Source organism: Ailuropoda melanoleuca, chromosome 5 (assembly GCF_002007445.2).
Source record: "Ailuropoda melanoleuca isolate Jingjing chromosome 5, ASM200744v2, whole genome shotgun sequence".
NCBI classification, from domain to species: domain Eukaryota; kingdom Metazoa; phylum Chordata; class Mammalia; order Carnivora; family Ursidae; genus Ailuropoda; species Ailuropoda melanoleuca.
This window is the reverse complement of record NC_048222.1, coordinates 18,497,798-18,517,395: the sequence shown is the minus strand read 5'-3', so window position 1 is coordinate 18,517,395 and position 19,598 is coordinate 18,497,798.

Below are 19,598 nucleotides of genomic sequence, written 5' to 3'. Positions count from 1 at the left end.
ACCTTCTGGGATGCTGCTTGCTCCCTTTTGGCTTTTTTTCTATCCTTCCTACTCCTGCTGTATTGGGGGAAATTTCCTGAAAAGCAGCAAAAGACTGAGAAGGGTTGGCATGTGGCACAAGAGCTACACACGGGGCTCAGATAGCCATGGGGTTTGGGGGGCCGGGAGCACACCAGTCACAAGACTCAGGAGATGACATGTGGCCACTGGGCACGATGACAGGCAGGAGCCCGGCTTAAAAGTGCCCGGCCACAGAGACATGGTGGCCTGGTGGTTGAGTGGTCCATGGTGACGGGGAGCCCAGCAGCTGGTGTAGTCAGAGGGCCAGAAGTCAGCCACGGGGACGTCTGTCCATGCTGAGCACCTGTGCATGTGCTCCCTTCACTTCCTCCGCCCTGTGTATTGGGAGTGTGGTCCAGGCGCGATATGGCTCCGGAACTGTTTGGGGCGTGCTGCTTAAGCTGTCTTTGTACAAGAACTGGTTTTGGTTTAGTTTTGCTTTGTTTTTAATTTCTGCGGACCTATGCTTCTGTAAAATCCACCAGAAATGAGCTACTAGAAAAGCGAAATGAAAAAAACAAAAACAAAAAAAGCCCCAAACAAACCCAAATCCATACAAAATCAAGCCTTAATCTTTAGTTATTGGATTCCACTGGTGTGAAATAATCAAATCGCTGTCAAAGTGAACAGCCTCCACTGCCGTACTTGTTGTGGGCTGGTGACAGCGGATCAGTACAGACCTAGTGAGTTTCTTTTTCTTTCTTTTTCTCTTTTTAAAGATTTTATTTATTTATTTGAGAGAGAGAGAGAGCATGTGCGGTTGCACAATCGGGGGAGCAGTAGAGGCAGAAGGAGAAGCAGGCTCCCCCCTGAGCGGAGAGTCTGATGCTGGGCTTGATCCCAGGATCCTGGGATCATGACCTGAGCTGAAGGCAGACGCCTATCTGATTGAGCCACCCAGATGTCCCAGACCTATCCTGTTTCTAGTGAGCAGCTTCGTGGACCTCGCTGACCCCCGGGCATTTGGTGTGCGAATCTACCAGGGTCTGCGGAGCCAGGGAGCTAGGCACCCGGGTGCGGCTTTAATCTCCGCCCTCCTCCCACATCCAGCCACTTGCCAGGCTTGCTGTTTCTGCTTCTGAGATCTCTCACTCCCACCAGTTTTCTCCATTCTTTCCCCAAGTTCCCTGCACGAGGTCACTGTGATGTTGGCCTAGACTTCTGTGCCGTCTTCTCTGTGGCTAACCCACCCTTGCATCTCTGCCAGCTCGTCTTTCCGTAGCTCATCTTTCTGTTCTCCCTCTTCCCTCCCTTCCCTGGATCCTCACATCGTGCTGAATAAAGCCCAACTGCCACTCTGATGCCTACCATTTCCAGCTTTACCTCCTGCGCTCATCTCTGTGTGTGCCGTCCTTCAGCTAACCAACTGCTGTGTGATTTCCTCCTCCTCCTGGCGTTTTTCTCCGGATTTTTAGCTTTATATTGTACAACTGCCCATTTCCACATTCTCAATTCTGTCCTTCAAACCCTGGTTCGAATGCCATCTTACCATGGTAGCCTTTCTGACACCAGCTGACCTGCATGCTGTGACTCTTTGGAAGAACGTTCGGTGCCTTCCTTAGTGCCCAGAACCACAGAGCAGATTGCTAACTTCAGATGCGTGTTTGTAGATGAACTCCGTATGGCTTATAGGAAGGATTTGGGAACCTTGAATTCCATTGTTGGCTCAGATTTGGGCAAATCACCTTCAGCACCAACTTCTGTGCTTCTTTATTGGGTAATATTTTATTCATCTTGACACCTCCGACCCCAGCTAGCTAACTTGGTGCCTTGACATTCCTTGATCCTGGGTGCATGAAGGTCAGTTTGTTCAAAATAAAATTGGCATGTCTTCTTTCTTTCTCTCATCACTAATTACATCAAACATCTGACTGAGAGAATTATAAACTGTGAACGCTGTGCAGATAGGAGAAATGCTCTTTAACTTTTCACAAAAGTGGTTCTAAAAAGGGACCTTACCTTGCCGTCTCCTTTCAGGGTTTATGTTCTGTGACTTTCTAGATGGTTTAGGGAAAAAAAAAAAACCCTCAGGAAGAAGAAATATTCTTTTCCTTCTTTCTGATGTCATTATGACTTTAATAAGTATTAATAGGAGTCAGAAGGAATGAGTCTAAATTTAAATTTCCTGGTTGTGCCATGCAGAAAGCTTGCATGCAAGGAGGCACGATTCCTGCAGGTGCCGACACAAAATACTTATCTTGTCAGCCTCTGCTTTAGGCTCGATGGCTCGGCTTACATCGGGAAGGTGTTAGACACTCTGTTTACGTAAGGGCTGAGGGGGTGACATAATGTCTATTGAAGCAAACTCACTTAGCTGCCCACGAGGCAACAGGGAACATTTAAAACCCAAAGACAGATCAAAGCCATGGGCAGGGTTGAGATACCCCTGCCCAGGAGCAGACAGGTCTGGCCAGGGAGAGGGTGGTCTCTTGGTTGGTTGCCCGAACAGACGTACATTATTGCCTCACTGTATTTTCAGAGCATTGGTGAAATGAATCAGGCAGAATTCAACTCTGAGCAGTCGATCCAGAGAGACTGCCTAAGTGGGCACAAGTATGTCCAAATAGGTTGGAAAAAATGTCAAATTAGAGTCAGCACATACAAGATGTGATGTTTCTCTTTTTATAGACTGTTATAAAAGTTGTTTAAAATTAAACAGCTCTTCAGTACTTAAATTATGTGTAATGAGACAGGTAGGTCCTGGAACAGAAAACACCCCCCTCTCCGTCCACCATCCCACTTAAATTTTGCTCTCCCTACCAGAGTATGCAAGATATAAACACTTTCATTTCCAGGATATATATTAGCCTTAGGGAGAAAAAAAACAGAGTTGATACAGGCCATTGAGTAGCAGATCCAGGTCTCCACATTTTATTTGATGAACTGCAAGAGTGTAGCCAAGAGGAATATGAAATAACTTCAGGTTCCTATTTGTAAGGGATGAGCTTGTGTATTTTATAATTTTAAGATATAAATGTAGAGGAAGGTATTATATTAAACAGTATATACTCTGTTTACCTGACTCCCACCCAATCAGGCAGTTTTTATTTTTTCTCAGCTTTAATGAAGTAGTAATGACAAACAGAGATTGTATGTATTTACAGTATCAAATCATGATTTGACACGTGTGAAATGATCACCACAGTCAAGCTAATGAACCAACTGTCATGTTCTGTAGTGACCATTTTCTGTGCGCACGTGTGTGTGTGAAGAACACTTGATATCTACCCTTCTCGCACATTTCAGGTATACAGCACTGTATTAACTGTAGCCACCATGCTGTCCTTTAATCTCTAGAACTCACCATGTGTAACATATCTTGTACCCTTTGATCAACATCGTCCCATTTCTCTGCCCACTGCCCCCCCCACAAGACCCTGAAACTACCACTCTCCTGTTGGCCTGAGTTTGACTTTTATTTTATTTTTATTTAAATTCAATTAGCCAACTTATAGTAAGTACATCATTACTTTCAAGTGTAGTGTTCAATAAATTACCAGTTGTGTGTAACACCCAGTGCTCATCACCCAATTACCCTACCCCCCCCATCCTCCTGAGTTTGACTATTTTAGATTACATACATAAGTGCTATCATGTAGTCTGACTTCTTTCACTAGCATAATGTCCTCAGGCTCATCTATGGTGTGCCAGGGTTTCCTTTTTTAAGGCTGAATAATACCCTACTGCCTACACCACATTCCTCTTACCAGTCACCTGTCCACGGATATTTAGATTGTTTCCATATCTTGACTGGTTTTTTTAGGAATAAGTAATAGTGTATGATGTTGGAGTATTCAGGACTTAGAAGGTTATGGTATCTTGGCTACTGTAATATCTGTCCTCTCACTTTTTCCCCATTTGGCCAGCTCTTGTTAGAGTCACAATTCATCTCGTGTTTGTAGTACATCACCTAACTTGTATTCTCTCGGTGTGGGATGACATGAGATACTCTTTTCTGAAGCAAGTGGTCATCCCTTTGACTTTTTTCCCCCACCTGTGTTTTCAGGGCAGTAGAAATGCTCATTCTCATGCACTTGATCTGTCTGTCTCAGTGGGCGTTAGATTTTAGTGACCCTTCTGGTGCTCGGGGCCTGGCTCATAGGAAGCCGAACTCAGAATTGAAACGTCTCCTGAAGTTCCACCTTGCATCACTAAAACCCCAGAGACAACTGGGATAGCCCTGTTAACACTACAGAAATAAAAGATGTCATTCGCTGGAGTGAGGGATTTATTTCCATGATTCTCTAAGGTCAGCTACAGTACATGCTTTTTCCTCCTGGGCAGCGAGCGTGTTTTACCACGCTCTTACCTAAGTGCTGGTCATTTACAGCCCCACAGTGAATTCTCGGCCTCCTCCGTGTTGATTTCAGCAAATATTTCAATTTGCTTCTACACCTTTTTTGAGGAAGCAAATTCCAAGCTGCAGTTCATCTTTTAATTTTTTTTTAAAGATTTTTATTTATTTATTTGACAGAGAGACAGCCAGCGAGAGAGGGAACACAAGCAGGGGGAGTGGGAGAGGAAGAAGCAGGCTCCCAGCGGAGGAGCCTGATGTGGGGCTCGATCCCGTAACGCCGGGATCACGCCCTGAGCCAAAGGCAGACGCTTAATGACTGAGCCACCCAGGCGCCCCATCATCTTTTAATTTTTGCCAATACTTTGTGAAAACGTTCAAACAGAAAAGTTGAAAGATTTTACAGTGACTATATACCCCCCACAGGATGCAAAAAAGATCTACTTATAAAAGGATCCTGTGTAGCCCGTGAAGACAAAAGTATATAGGTTCTATTGTCAGATCCTTTCAAATTCTGGAAGACGAGTGACAGCGTGCCTCTGAGGCACTGGGTTACCTACTCTGACGAAAAAGTTCCTTAAACCCAGGGGCAGTGTCTTCAGTGTAGAAGTGACAGGTTTAGTTTGGTTGTCCAGTATGTTTATGGAGCTCTTTCAAGGCATCAGGCTAAGCACTGGCTCTGCTAGGGAGGGGAGAGGTGCACTTGCTGCCTCCAGAGAAAGAGGCAGACATATGGACACCTAACCCTGACCCCAAACAGAATATGGTGATGCCTAGGATAGAGCTAAAAGCAGAATATTATGGGTGTACCAAGGAGGATGTGATTAATTTATGGGGGGACATGACATTCAGGCTGAGTGTAGAGAGAAGAAGAGTTGGCTTTCTGCTGGTGGATGTGGAAGGCACGGGCATTTCTGCCTGAGGAAGCTATGGGGGCAATGGCGGCGGGGCGTTGGATTTTGTGAGGTCTGAGGTGCTGGATCCGAGGGTAAGTGGGCCTGGAGGTGGTATGGGAGAACCCAAGTGGTAGAGGAGGTGGAAAAAGTAAGCTTAGACCCAACCGTGAGGAATACTGAAGGAATTCTGAGGAGTTAGGACTTTATTTTGTAGGCAGTGAAGAGCTGTTTACAACTTCTCAGTAAGGCTGTGGAATGGCCGATGTGTGCTTAGGAAGATATTTCTGGTAGCAGTGTGGAAGGGGCTGGAAATGGGGAGACCGGCTAGGACATTTTTTGCCGTTGTCTGAGTAGGCCCCCCTCCCCTCATTTAATCTGTGTCTGCAGCATCTGAGGGGCTTTTTGAAATTTTAAAAGTATTTTGCTTTTTTTCCTTCCTTCAGTTAAGTTTAGAATGTTTAATAAAGAAGGGAAATTAGGTGACAAATTCATGAATAGCACCTAAGAGATTATAACTGGTGGAAAAAGTGCTACTTCCAGTAACTAAAAACTGAAACATGGTGATTTAAATAGACATTTAAATAGACTTAACCTGGTCTTCCTGGAACACTTTCCCTCATTTCTTCTTACAATTAAAAACAGCAGTTTGTGAGCTTAGAATTGTGGTCAAGCTGCAGAGAATGTTTCCATTTTTGAAACTAATTGGCTCAAGAGGAGACTCGAGAGTAGTGAACTAAGCCTTGTTCACAGGCTGCTCAGCCCAACTGGACTGACCAGATTGAAATTCAGCTTCATTTCCCACCTGGTTGGTCTCCATTCTATTGGCCAACCCACCCCTGTAACAGGTAGCATGAAAGAGAGTTGTCTTCTGGGGCTGGGAATTAGCCAGTGTCAATTCAGGGAGGTGACATGCTCTTCTTCTTTCTACTTCCCTAATTCATCACATGAGGACCTACGCCTAAGAATTTTTATTCACGGTGCACAGTTCACAAAACGTCATTACCTCCATACGCAAAATGCAGGACAACCATGTGCATGAGAGATGGGTTAGAGATGTGACCACGGCCGGCATGGGTGTTTGTGGTGGGTGAGATTCTGGCCCCCGTAGCATTTGCCTTTGGTGTTTGCCTATGGATATGCTGTTACCTTGAATGGCAGAAGGGAATGAAGATCCCTGAAGAGCTGACCTTCAACGAGGGAGATGGTCCTGGATGATTAGTCACAGGGGCCCTTAAAAACTGAAGAGGAAGGCAGCAGAGGCAGAGAGATGTAGTGGAAGAAGAGGCAGGTTCAGGGTGCAGTAGGGACTCATCCCTCTGTTGCTGGCTTTGAAGATGCAGGAAGGAGCCTCAGGCCAAGGGCTGCAGTGTCCTGGGCCCTCAGCTGACAGCCAGCAAGGAAATGCGGACACCCGCTCTACAACTGCAAGGAACTGAATTCTGCCAACCTGAAAGAGCGAAGAAACAGATTCTCCCCTAGAGCTTCCAGAAAGAAAAGCACTTCTGCCGACACTTTGGTTTGAGTCCGGTGAGACCCATGTCGGACTTCTGACCTATACAACTATGGTGGTTTTAAGCTGCTAAGTTGGTGGTCATTTGTGAAGGCAACAATAAAGAATGAATATGGTGTTATGTGTATAGAGGACTTTGATACCGTTCTTGTTCCTTTGGAAATCCCTTCAGTTGGCATTTGGATGGTGGCACTCTGGAGGATTACACAGTAGTTGCTGGAATGGGCTTTTTTCCCTTAGTGGGGCGGCGTTAGGTCGGTGCCTTCTCTGTGCTCCAGTCTTGTCACCTGCAAAAACAGGGCATAACAATTGCATTTAGTTCTTAGGGTGGTTGTGAGGATTCATTGAGATGCTTCATGTAACAAGTGTAGCCCAGTGCTTAGTACATTTTAAATGCTGTTATAAGCTATCGGATTTGTTTGCAATAAGGGACCATTACAAAAAGTCTTTATGTTCTTTACCTGTCATACAACTTAACACATCCTCTTATGTTAAGGATAGGAAACCATAAAAAAAAAAACAAAACACCCAACTGGGAGACTTCAGGCAGTAAATATTATTCTGGAATGCGCATATATATGATGTGAACTTGAAGTAATATTTGAGAGAAATTTAAAAAGCTAACACACTATGCCAGTGCAGGGTAAAATAAAACGGGATTTTGGGGGCTATACCAATTCTGGGGACCACCAATACCTTATGAATTAGCTTAGTGCCTATGGTGAGCTTCTGAGTGGGTGGAGATGTTTGCCATTATTAAGCCTACCCAAACCGAATGATTAAGATTCCCCGTCGATGTCCGAATAATCAGCCTGTACTGAGGAATGTTCCAGTTCTGTAGGCCTATAATTTTGAAATTCTGCAGTCTCATAATTTCCATAGTCTTATAATTTCCTTGCACCCATTGATGGTCCTAGTCCTTGGGGTTGCAAGTGTGCTGCTGTGTTGTGATGATGTCCTAATGCTGTATCCAGAGAATGAGCCTGTTGATGTAGGGGTTTCCATTTTTTTTCATTGAGCCAAATCAGGAATCCTAGTAAAATAGGAAAAATCTCTAGTATCACCTCTTTGAATTCCCACATGGATGCCACCGGTTTTCTGGCCTTTAGTGTAACAAGAACTTACAACTTTCCTGTAGATACTCCTTGCCTACTGTGTGTTTCGTCTACCAGAGGCAACCACTAATGAGCCACTGTACTTCCACTGGGGAGCAGCAGGCATAGGGGTTTCATGTTGTTGATATGCTTTTCAGAATATGAAGCTATGCTTAGGTCAGATTGCCGGTATCAGGAAAATTCAGGGTTTTTCCCCCCCGTCTTGTGTTTTATGAATATAGAGGTATTATAAATGATTGTGTTTTCATATTCTTTGGTCAGTAGGAAACTCAGAACTACTTCTATGTATTGTATGGTATTTATTTTCCTATATGAACCTCACTGTCTTGCCCTTTCCTCCTTTTATTTCTATTTCCATATCTGCTTAGTGTTCATTCTGTAAAATCGTTTTTCTGTAAATTGTCTCAGGTCTGTTTTTAAGAGCTGGGGAGAAACAAATTACTGCTCAAGATCAGTAATAAATTGTCCAGGAAACCATTGCCTGTTGTCATGGGAGCCAGTAGTTCCTACTCCTATTCTGTGGCCGTGCCTTTGGGACTCTTCTCTAAAGAAATGGCTGACACCCTGTTATGTCACTGTGAGTGTAGGGCTGCAGTCTTTTGCCAAGCGGTTATGTGTCACATGCAGCCCTCAGGGCAGATGGGACAGCGGGACATTGCCTGGTTGATTAACTTTGAAGGCAGGGTTGACTTGACATTAAACTTTAAGTGTGGCAGGTGGATAAGGGCATCCAGATCGTTTGAGGAACTTTCTTAAAACGCACAATCCTGGGCTTCCCTCTCGAATGTTTTGATTTACTATGTCTGCTGTGGGACCAAGGAATCTGCATGTTAAGAAGCATCCTAAATTGTTTTTAATCAAGTGGTTCATGGACCAGACTTTGAGCAGCAGGGCCTCACAGGGTGGGTTGGATTTAAAGAGACGAGGGGTGGTGCCCCTCAGGTGATAGAATTAGCCGAAGGAAAGGCACAACTCATGGTCATGGGCCAGGGTGGGTGACAAGAGGAGAGGTGAACATGTGGATACCATGAATGCTGAAGGCATTTTCCCCCACTGTCCGTGCCACCTGTATATCCATCCACTTAAACACCAGAGTCCCTATTGTGTGGTGGCTGCTTTGCCAAACGCCAAGGATACTAAAATAGGCCATGTTCTTCCAGAAACAGCAGGTTGTTGAGAAGGGAGAGGCTGATGCATGCACACACGGGACTTCTGGAGTGGAGCTCATATTCCGACAGATGTATTTGGAGTATATCAATTAGGGAATGTTAAGGGCAAGATGAGGAAGCAGAGGGATTCTGAAACACAGTTGTGCAGATATTTTTCTTTGAAGTTTCTGAAATTGTACGAGGTGGTGATTAAGCTTGAGATTCCCCATAGTGACTTTTGCAGTAACACTTAATTTTTATTGGGTGGTTTGCTGTGTTCTATCTGCCTTTTTGCTGCTTAACTAAGTGAACTGTATAAATATAGGGACCTAGGTGTGTCTTGAGATTTTTCCAGGTGGTTCTGGAATTTGAAATTAAAAAAAAAATCTCTTCAATTTTTTATTCTCTATTTTTTATATATGTATTTTATTTTAGAGAGTGAGAAAATGCAGTGGAGGGAGGGGCAGGGAGAGGGAGAGAGAATCTCCAGCAGACTCCATACTGAGCATGGAGACCAACGCAGGGCTTGAACTCAGCACTTCGAGATCAGGACTGAGCTGAGATCAAGAGTCAGATGCTTAACTGACTGAGCGACCCAGGGACCCCTATTCTCTATTCATTAAAAACAAAGTGAACATTCTTTATTGGATAGAAACTTAATAAATAGTAAGCTTTTCAATAATCTGGCTGCTATTTATTTTCTTGTAAATCTGGTTTCCATGGTCATCAAACACATTGAGATTAAATGTCAGGTAACCTCCTTACTCAACTCCTGCCCCGAATTCTGCCATGTCCGAGCTCTAATTCTCTCCACCTTGCATGTCTTCTCGAACTGCATCAAATACGATGGTGGATGGATCCATCTCAGGATGCTGCTTAATTTACTCTCAACTTAGAGCCAGAGCTCAAATGGCCAACCTACTTGTCCTTGCCTACAATCCAAAGTCTTGAATGTTGTTGGATTCCTCTGTACTCAGCCACATTAAGCTCCGTGCCTTTGATATAGCTTAAAGGTGGACTTGACCAAGTGGTATTGCCTCCCGCTGGTATTTAGGTGAAAGCCAACACCATAAAAATGAACGTTTTGCTGAGAGTGCTCTCTCTTCTACCTGCAAGCCCAGCCAGTCATGCTGCCAAATTGGTCAAAGAATTGGCTTGAGAATTACAAAGTGTGTTCCTCTGGCAGAGGAATGGAGCCCAGATCAATCTCCTGGGGCTCCCTAACTAAAATGTAGCAGACATGTCAAACTCGTTAATTTGGAAACTTAAAAAACCCTCTTAATTTGCTGTATTATGAAAGCAATTGGGTTAAGAAATGACAAACGATGATGAATCTTTGACTTTTTAAGCCTTACCTTATTTCTCCACTAGCCCACCCACCTGGATTTCTAGGAAACAGTCCTCACTGTTGTTCTAAGAGATCCTAACAGTGCAGCAGATATTTCAAAGTATATAATTGTGTTGACACATACATGCTCTGCCCAAGAGTAAGATTGCGGAAAGATTTGGCAATCTGGATTACACAGAGACATCATTAAATTATATTTACAAATCTCTGGGGGGCAATCACAGCATGTTAAGAGCTATAATGGCCACAGAATTAGACATGGCTTCTGTCCAGCAGAGGCACTTCTGTGGGCCTATTACAGACAAACTGGCCACCAGAAGATACCCAGGGCTCTCCTTTGCAAGATGCATGTTTTCTTTAGATTGTCCTAGGTATAATGTAAGATGTTTTTCTTTGTGAGTCAAGTGAGACTATTTTTCAAGAAGTCTAATGTGGACTTCTGTGCAATGATAGCATAAAACAATGCAGAACCTCAGACGTGACCTAAGAAACCATTTGAATGGTGCATGCATCCCTTTTACCACAGTTCTGAGATGGCGAGCATCCTCTAGGAGTGGCTTAAACCCTTCCGGGTACAGGAAAGTCACTCCTTCACAAATACACTTCATTTAAACTTTGCACTGTCCTAGTCAATGGCTGTCTCCTCAATGTACTAGTTTTTCCACCTCCTTGAAAATTCTTGATAGTTGCTAATTCTTGTAGAGCAGGGGTTGGAAAACGTTTCCTGAAAGAACCAGATAGTAAATCTGTTTGGCTTTGCAGACATGGTCTTTGTCACCCCTTTTCCACTCTTGCTGTAGTAATTCAACAAATGAGAGTGTCTGTATTCCATTTAAACTATACTTAACCAAACGAGGTGGCTGGCCCATGGGCCATAGTTTTCTGGCTTCTGTTCTAGAGCTGTATAGAAGAATCTAGGTGAATTACTGTGAATGTGAGTTACTTTAACTTTAAATTCCAGTCTGGTTTCCATCTGTCCTCCTTGATGAATTATTGGAATGTCCATCTAAAGTCTTTATGTCCCAGAAATGAATGTGTAAGTAGAATTATCTCCTGTTCTGAATGTGCATGGTATTATCATGGACTATAAGATAGTTTTCTCCTTTTCCAGAGGGGATGATGTTAATACTACCTAATTTTTCATGTCAGGAAGTAGTAACTTCAAGAAGGTGCTTTTTGTGTTTGATCATTGAGCTTTTCCAGTTGAGAGTTGGCAACGTGGAGTTGAGGAAGATGTAGCTGCACAAAAATCTCTGCCCCCAAAGTGCAGAATAGTTTTATGGTCCTGAATGCAGTCATCCTTTGAGAGCTGTGAATTAGAGTTTAGACGGATTCACAGGAGAGCTACATGAAGCCTTGCTCACATGGTTTTCCCCCTTTCCTCTTGCCCGTTGGGTTTTCTTCTTTACTGATTAGCATCCTCTGTAGGGGCCACAGTAGTGCCAGAGTATTGTCTGCTGGGCATAATAGACACCTACACCTACAGCTTAGAGGATTAAGAATCAGGGTCAGCCAGGAGTCAGAGTCTGTTTCACTGCAGAAGCAGGTAATATTAAGCACAGAACTTGCTTCATTTTTTAAGATTTTGCATTGTATATGGTAAGAGCACTGCTGTTGTTAAAAAAAGAAATACTGGTCTGAGTCCAAAGTAATTGAATAAAAGGTTTCAGAACATTTTAAGTAATGGTTATTAAGCCAGTCTTGACCTCAGTCATGCACCTGCTACTTAATTGATCAAATGGTCACTGGCAAGCTCTGTCTCATCCATAGTAAGTGATTCTGCCCTAATCACCCACTGGCCTTTTCTTGGCATTTTTCTCCAAAGAGGAAGAATACACAAGAGAAGGTGAAAACTCAGATTTGCTGGGAGAAATAGTTCCTGATTAAAATGAGCTTGTGTATTTGGGGGAGATGTTTCTTGCTCCCTGTTACTGAAAGGAGCTTGTCACTAAGGAGCTTGTTGGAAATGTGTCATCTCAGTCCCAGCTCTGTATCTTCTGATTCAGAATCTCCTTTTTCATAAGACCCCTACATGATTTGCAGGCCCATTAAAGTGTGAGAGCTACTGATTTCATTTAATGCCTTCTTTGTAGAGGTGACACAGCAAGGTCATCTTTGTTTCAGAAATGCCCGTATTTACAGTGAACCTGAGTTGTTCTTAGGGAGATAAGGTGGAGGAAAGAAGTCATACTTCCCATGGCACTGAGACTTTGCCTACAAATCTACAAAATATGATTGTTCTGAGTGCCAAAGTTACAAGTACTCTCATCACTCTGGTATGTGGACCTTTCTTCTTTTCTAAATAAGCATTAAATGGTATACATTTCCCTCTAACCACCAGTTTTTGTTATGTTGTATTTTCATGTGCATGCATTTCAAAATATTTTTTGAAATTTCCCTTGTGAGTTCTTCTTTGACCTGTTGATTACTTACAAGTATGCTGTTAAATTTTGAAATATTTGGGGATTTACTGATTTTCAGTTTAATTCCACTGTAATCAGAGAACACTGTATGATCAGTAATTTTGAATTTGAATATTGTTTGGGGACCATAATATGGTCTGTCTTGGTGAATGTTTCCTGTGCATTTAAAAAGAATATACAGTCTTCTCTTTTTGGGTAGAGCATTCAGTAAATGGCAATTAGGTCAAGTTGGTTGACGGTGGTGTTCAAGCCTCTTTATCTTTACAGGTTTCTGTTTACTTGTTCTGATTACTGATGTTGAGCTCTCCAGAAATAATTATGGATTTGTCTACTTCTCTTTTCAGTTCTATCATTTTTTTTCTTGTATTATTTGAGAATACATACTTAGGATTGTTATGTGTCTTAATGAACTGGACTCTAGCATTTATAAAATGTCCTTTTTTTTTTTTTTTTTTTTTTTTTTTTTAAATCCCTGGTCGTATTGTTTGTTGTGAAGCCATCTTGTATGGAAATTAATATGGCCAGCCCAGCTTTATTTTGATTAATGTGTGCATGGCATAATTTTCCAACCTTTTACTTTTAATGGTTCTGTGTCTTTAGTATTTATATATAAATTGGGTTTCTCACAAATACCATAGAGTTATATCTTTTTGTTTTGTTCTTAAGCAATCTGGCAATCTCTGCCTTTTAACTGGAGTGTTTATACCATTTGCATTTAATATGATATATGAACTTGTTTGAATTTAAATCCACCACCTTGCTATTTATTTTCTATTTGTCCCATCTGTTCTTTGTTCTCCCTGCCCCCCCCCCAATTCTTTGGCTTCTTTTGGACTGTGTATTTTTTTTTTTTAAAGATTTTATTTTTTTATTTATTTGACAGACAGCCAGCGAGATAGGGAACACAGGCAGGGGGAGTGGGAGAGGAAGAAGCAGGCTCCCAGCGGAGGAGCCTGATGTGGGGCTCGATCCCAGGACTCTGGGATCATGCCCTGAGCCGAAGGCAGATGCCTAACGACTGAGCCACCCAGGCACCCGTGGACTGTGTATTTTTTATGATTTTATTTCATCTCCATTACTGGCTTGTACCTTTATCATTATTATTATTATTATTATTATTATTATTATTTTAGTAATTCCTGTAGGATTTGCAGGATACATATCACACTTATCACATTCTACATTTAAATAATGTTTTACCACTTCATATGTAGTGTAAGAACTTTACAATGTATACCACAATTTCCCCCTCCTGTCCTTTGTACTATTGTTGTCATTCATATTACATCTACATATGTTACAAATCCTTTAATATCCTATTTTTAAAATTTTAATCAGTTAATTGTTTTAAAGAAATTTTTAAAAAGTTTTGTATTTATCTGCATATTCTTTCTCATGTTCTTTGTGTAGATCTAAATTTTCATTAGAAATATTTTCCTTCTTTTTGAACCTTTTTTTTTTTTTTAACATTTCATATAATAGATGTGTACTGGTGGTAAATTCTTTTGGCTTCTATTTGTCAGAAAAAGTATCTCCATTTTTTAAAAAAAATTCTCTTTCAAAATCTGATTCTATTTGACAGCATTTTTTTTTCTGCACTTTGAAGATATTCTATTGACTTCTACCCTCAATGAGAAGTTTATCATTTTTATCTTTGTTTTTATAGTGATAGAGGCTACAAGTCTGAAATCAAGGTGTCAGGGAGGCTGAGCTCGCCGTCTCTCTGAAATGCTAGGAGAGAATCTGTTCATGCCTTTTTCTTAGCTTCTGGTAGTTCTTGGCATTCCTTGGTTTGTAGAAGTATCACCCCAGTTTCTGCCTCTGTCATCATGTGGCCTTCTGTCTGTTTTGCATCTCTTCACATCTTCTTACAAGGACATTAGTCATATTGGACTAAGGGCCCACCCAGCTCCGGTATGAACTTGTCTTAATTAATTATAACTGCAAAGACCCTATTTCCAAATAAGATCCCATTCTGCAGTTCTGGGAAGGATATGAATTTTGGGGGGATACTATCCAGCCCACTACATTTGGCAACTGTGAGTTCCCAATGTTCCTCTGATCCTTCCAAGCTATGAAATAGCTCAGAGGAAAAGAACTCGCATCAAGTATTACTCTTGATAAGGAAATTCTTTATGCCAAAACAAGACCAGTTTCAAAGATGCCCCCTGCTTCATTTCCACTTCTCCTTTATGTGGGAGCCACGTACCCAGCAATCTATTGGTGTTCTTTTATACACAGTGCACCCAAAGCTTCATCTTCATAGCTATTTCTGCACTCATTCCCTTTGAAGGCTTACTGCCCTGCAGAACAGGGAGGAAATCTCATCTAGTATTTCTCTCCATTCTTTCCACAACCTTGGTCATAACTGCTGGTCAGTACTCCCGACTCTGCCACAATGGCCGTTCTCCGAAGGTTCACATATTTTAGAATCCCACTGGCAATTATCTTTGCAAATTTCCTTTGTGACCTATTTCCTTAGAAGTGGCTCCTTTTCCAGATCAGAGTTCCACAGACAGACGAGAAACAGAATCCTAGCAAATTACTTTTTCTGGTTAGAGAAGAATGCTCATGCATGGGGAAGGCACCAACCAAATATCTAACATTTTTCACAGACAGTTCACGTATCGCCTTACAGAGTTTTATAGCTCAGCTTCTTTTTCTGAATGACGATCATTTGTGCAGGTTCCAGCATCTCTGTGAATTCACCTTGAGAACACAAAAGCCAGTAGAGTGGCCACCACCTTTACCTAAGTGCTATTCCCACTGCCATGCCAGGAGCTGAGCAGAGGTGCAGTGATTCTCACTGAAGGCTAGAAATTACTGGCAGAATCAGGAATAGATTTAGTGAATCTTGGCTGAACACTCACCACCAGGCATTTTTGTAAAGACCAAGAAATTCATCTGCGTTTCTATGAGGTCCTTGCAGGACCTTACTAGATTTGCGTTTTGGAAAATGGCCATACCAACAGCTAGGGTTTGCAACCAAGCCTATTTAAAACAAGATCAACAAGACCCCTGTCTTCCCTTCTCTGCCTTGTGGTCTTTGTGTGTTAATTTTGACTTCTTTTGAATAGCTGTGGTGGTAGTGGCTAGAAGGTGAAGCTTTAGGACTCTTTAGAGGGGTTGCTCATGGGAGGCCAGTTGCCAAGCCTGACTCGTTAGGAAACCGCAGCCTTCGGGTCAGGTGGTGCCTAGCAGTTTTGTTCTCCAGTCTCGTCTTCGACCGAACCGCAAAGCCCCTCACCCTTTCTGTACCCGCGTCCCACGTGCTCACGTGCACGGAGGAGGTGGAGCCGCGCTCCCTTCTGTTGGCTCGACTCGCCCACAGGTGCATCGGCGGTTTGAGGACAGGCCCTGTGGCAGCGGTGGGGTAAGAGGTGTCGCATGTCAGACCAACACAGGCCGTCTGTTTACCCATCAGTGCTTCCCACTGGACCTAGAGCTTTTTATTTTTTATTTTTTATTTTTTTTATTTTTTTTTAAAGATTTTATTTATTTATTCGACAGAGATAGAGACAGCCAGCGAGAGAGGGAACACAAGCAGGGGGAGTGGGAGAGGAAGAAGCAGGCTCATAGCGGAGGAGCCTGATGTGGGGCTCGATCCCATAACGCCGGGATCACACCCTGAGCTGAAGGCAGACGCTTAACCACTGTGCCACCCAGGCGCCCCGAGGACCTAGAGCTTTTAAGAGCAGACACTGTAATTCCTGTGTCTTTCAGCACATTGCCTGGCACATGATAGCCATTGAACTCTCTTGTGAATGGTTAAATGGTACAAAGAAGGCTTCCCTTTTTCAGAATATCCTTTTCCCTGCTGGCTTTGAGACTCATTCAGTGACTCCGGAGGTATCCCCGGAAGTGACATGTTTTTTAAGTCCCTCGTGGCCATGTAAGTGTCCTCAACACTAGCTAGCAATACCTTCCAACTTAACCAGAAGCCTGTGTCCCCAGGAAGGTTATACCTTGCCACAGAGTAATTCCACCGGATGAGTTTTGCCAGATGGTTCCTTGAGCAGCTGGAAGTAGAGGGGACCTGTCCGAGGATAAATGAAAAACTTTCAAGCTATGTGCTGTAGACAGTTCAGATTCAGCCACCGCTCAGCATGCTGATAACCAGAGCACTTTGTTTCTAGTTTGGCCACTAACTCGCCGGTGACCTTAGACTTAACCTTTCTAGGTCCCAGTTGCCTCATCAATAAAACACATGCCCTTTAAGATTCTTCTTAATTCTGAACTCTAGGCTTGAATTTGCTTTGAAATTTAAATTAAAGACCCGTTATATGGGAGGAAACAAATCAGATTTTAAGAGTTGGAAGTATAAGAACAACGAAGTCCAGATTTAGATTAGATTTATTAGATAAATTTAGAATTTAGACACCTGATTCCATTCTTGTTTATAAGAAACCAGAATTTCAGAATTTTTTATGCTGGCGTGATTAAACTGAGCCTAGTGGGACTGACACAGAAAAATGCCAAATTACAATTGATTTGGCCCTTTTCCTGAGTATCTTTGTCAGCCCGCACATGTATTAAAGGAATCCAAGTTGAGTGAGGAATACCATTTCCTACCCTGACTTAGCAGCTGGGTGACCTTGGGCAAGTCACTTAACTCTCCTGGGCCACAGTGTTTTCACACGTAAAAATAGGATGCCCAGTGAATAAAATTTACAAATCAAAGTAGAAGTCTGGAATGGATCAAAAAATTTTCTGTGAAATGTGCATTATCTTAATGGGGCCTCTCAAATGTGGTTTCTCTGCCTAGTGCTGTAATTAGTGGGTGGAAAATCTCCAGCAGATTTTGTAAAATTTGTATTTACGTGTATATTCTTTCTCCCTGGATCAATAATGCCAGCGGATCTGAACAGCAATGGTACGTTTTGTTTGCGTGGTCAATTTGACCTCTGCCATTGAACACTAAAGTTACCGTGTAAAATGATATCCTCTTCAAGATTCAAACTTTCTCCTATTTAAGGCTTTTCTCTGTAACATTTCTTAAGGACCATCTTTGGATTACTTATACACACAGCTGTTTTATGAGACTACGTTGGAGCTTATGACTCAGATTACTGTTACCAAAATGTTTGTGAAATCACTTCTTAAGTCATATATTTGCATCATGTACAACCTGTCTGACAATCAAAACATTATGCCCTTCAGCACTTGGCTGGTCATTATAGTAAGTTTTCCAGTAGAGTGTTCCAACCTAATATAATTGGGCTGTAGACAGAAGGAGCACATTATATTATTTTAACATAGAATTCCAAGTGCATTTCTCTCTTTCTAAGATTGAGAAGGACATATGATATTCTGTAATAGACTCAGTGTGATCAATTAATAGTACAGAAAATTCCAGTACTGCTGAGGGATCACCAAGCCCAGCCATGGTTGCTGTTTAGTGGAGACAAATGGTGGAAGAATGGATTGGGCCAGGGCACAGACCCAGCCAGCGAAGTGCTGGGCCACAGGTGCTGTCTCTCTCCATCTTAGACACCCACTGACACTCATTCTCCTTTGTATGCTCTTGGCCAACCCTCAGGGCCCACGCCAAATTGCACCCCTTTCATTAAGTCTTTTACTGGGGACTTCTGAGTAGACTCAAACTCCCTTTCCTTGAAAATTTTTTTAAAGATTTTATTCACTTATTTGACAGAAAGAACACAAGTGGGGCAGTAGCAGAGGGAGAGGGACAAGCAGGCTCCCCGCTAAGCAGGGAGCCTGATGTAGGGCTCAATCCCAGGACCCTGGGATCATGATCTGAGCCGAAGGCAGACACTTAACCAACTGAGCCACCCATGCCCCTCCTTGAAGTCTTCATATCATTTTCTGACCACTCAGCTGTCATTTGTTCTTTGTTGCCACTACTTGTCTATAACCTTCTTGAGGGTAAAAATAGTGTTTCCCTCACCTTGGATTCATTACAGGAAAGAAGATGTCCTTCCTTAGGATATAAGCAGCCATGTCTTAATGAAATGTTCTGTTACTTTTCAAAGGACATGCCCAGGCCTAGCCAGTGATCTCCTGGGTCGACAGTTTAATTCAAAGTTCCAGGTTTGTTCAAATAAGTTGTCTCTCCCAGTGTTACTGAGCATCTCTTGTTAAGGTGCTGTGTGTGGGTTTCAAACCCTTATGCAATAGTCCCTGCCCCTCAGAGTTTACAACATGTCAGTGCACATAAGATAAATATACAATAAAAGGCAGGACATAAATATGTTCTAAAGGCTAGCTGAGTGAAACAGTCAATAGAGACTGTCGAAACGTCCATGTAATCGATGGCATACCAGTATTCTTTCTAGTTCTAAACATTATAGTGTCTATAACAATTCTCGTTGAATCAAAACATCTAGCTCTGTGTGCCTGACTGAGTGTGTGTCCATCCGTTTTACATGTTTCTCCAGTGGCCATGACATCCTAGCAAAACACTGACTGTGCACCCATATTCTCACAGTTCCCCCTTAGGGGTTATGCTGTGAGATGACAGAGGGACTCTTGGTAGTAGGCTTGATGGTGAAGCCGCCCGGCGACACATTTGTGCGGCCAGCTGAGGTCTGCTGTGTGGTCACGGCATCCTGGGAGCCCAGAAGAGAAGCCTTTGAACAACTGTGAGAGTTAGCCACAGCCCGTAAAATGGGACCGAGTGCGACAGGTCCCCTTCCCGCCTGACCCCTAAAGTCCCATGTGCGTTTGTGCCCCACGCTCTGCTTTGCAGATATTCCGAAAGTGCTGGATAAATAGGTTGGCTTTCAGAAACCTGTGTTGTGAAGTACAAAGCCTACATCTCAGAGGCAAATTTAGAACTTGGAA